The 1,627-nt window shown below is 62.6% G+C and overlaps 1 protein-coding gene across 1 annotated transcript in view; it reads left to right on the forward strand.

Annotated features, from left to right (window-relative positions):
* The window catches only part of LOC113214607 (calphotin-like), a 4,689-nt gene that overhangs the window by 1,734 nt on the left and 1,328 nt on the right, over window positions 1-1,627 (forward strand). The window lies entirely within an intron of this gene.

Raw genomic sequence — 1,627 nt, forward strand, 5'->3', positions numbered from 1 at the left:
ACCCCGCCCCGCCCCACCTCACCCCGCCCTGTCGCACCTCACCCCGCGCCCCGCCACGACCCGTTGTGGCGAGAGGAGGACAGGAGGAGCGCGTCGTCGTGTGTCGTGGCGGCACCACAATTACAAATTACTCGAGCTCTACAAGTGGAGCGCCCCGCTCATGCTCCCTCTATCCACGCTCCTCGCGCCCCGCCCTGCTCCCAGGATACGCAGCGTTTAGCGAGGCGGCGGCCGCGCGGCCTGCTCCAGCGTCCGCAGGAGCCGCTTCGCGCCGGCCGGACGCCCCGTGAGAGCGCTCCGGGCGGGCCAATTAATCGATTAATTATTTAATCGTAATGAGTTCACCCGCTCCTTTCCCTACTTTTTCATCACACACACACACGCGCGCGCGCGCGCACGCACACACACACACACACACACACACATGCGCGATGAGCGCGGCGGGGCCGACACGGAGTCTGAAGGGTGATAACTAGAGCGTCACGAATCGCCCTACCGCCGGCCGTCCCGACGCTTCCTGATTTGGCCAACACTGCCGCCGGCCGGCAGTCCGGAGCGTCTACTCCGACCGCGGGGCTCCGCGCTGCGCGCCTCAGCCTTTCCATATAAATCGAGAAACGAGAAAAGTGCAGCCAGGGAGCCGGTGATGATGAAGAGGATGAGGAGCCAGCGCGGCCCGTGCGGCCGGCGCCGCCAGTCCTGGCTTGATCGGAGACCACACGTTGAAGTCGGCGAGCAGGTGCAACAGGTGGCCTCGCAGAGGCGCAGGCCGACGCGGCGTGGTATACAAGTAGAGTGGGCGTGGGTCGTAGGTCACGACTATGTGGTCATGTGACCGGTGGTGGGTGTAGGACGGGGGCGGCGCCTGTCCTGCAGTGCGGCCGCCGTTGTTGGGATGGGAGCGCCGGGCATTGGTCGCAATCGGGGGAGGAGCGCGAAGGGCCGGCCTGGCGGGCCTGGCATATGGGCCTCGCGCGCCGCGCACTTTCGCAGTTACTGTTGTACCGCACGCGGTTCGGGCGGTTTTGCCTATCCTTGCTGCCCACGGCTCCTTACGGCCCCGTGCGAGTAGGCAACCCAGCCGCATGCGTGCATGCGGTACAGTGTAACTACGGAAGTGCGCAGCGTGAGTTAGCCACGGCAGCTACACTATACCTGCACTGTATATGTAATTACAGCAAATAGTTTCCTACAAAAAACAGCCAGTACCTTATCAGCAGACGTAGTTTTCGCATGCAGAAAAGGGGCTCGGAGCCACCAGGCCACGCTGCGCCGCTTCACGTCGTGGGCGGGAGCAGTCACGTCATCCTCCTCTGGCAGTGGCCTAGGCCCACCTCCTTGACCGGTAGTTTGCCATGTCAAATTAAATAAGCTTTTTACCGGAGACTGTCAATCTTTTACTACAGACATTTTATTCTCTGAGATGGGACCGCCAAAACCCGGCAACCGCCAACTAGCGCGCGCAGCGCAGCAGTGGCGTCAAATAAATTAACAGCATGAAAAACGTTGTGTGTTGGGAAACGAAGCGAACATCCACGAAGAGGCTGTGTGGCTCAACGTCTCTCGCGGCGTCGCGGCGCGCTGCGTACGGCTGTGGGGGCGGACGGCAAGGCGCGCGGTCGGGCCG

This window comes from Frankliniella occidentalis, unplaced genomic scaffold (assembly GCF_000697945.3).
Source record: "Frankliniella occidentalis isolate FOCC.00 unplaced genomic scaffold, Focc_3.1 Scaffold28, whole genome shotgun sequence".
Taxonomy (NCBI): Eukaryota; Metazoa; Arthropoda; class Insecta; order Thysanoptera; family Thripidae; genus Frankliniella; species Frankliniella occidentalis.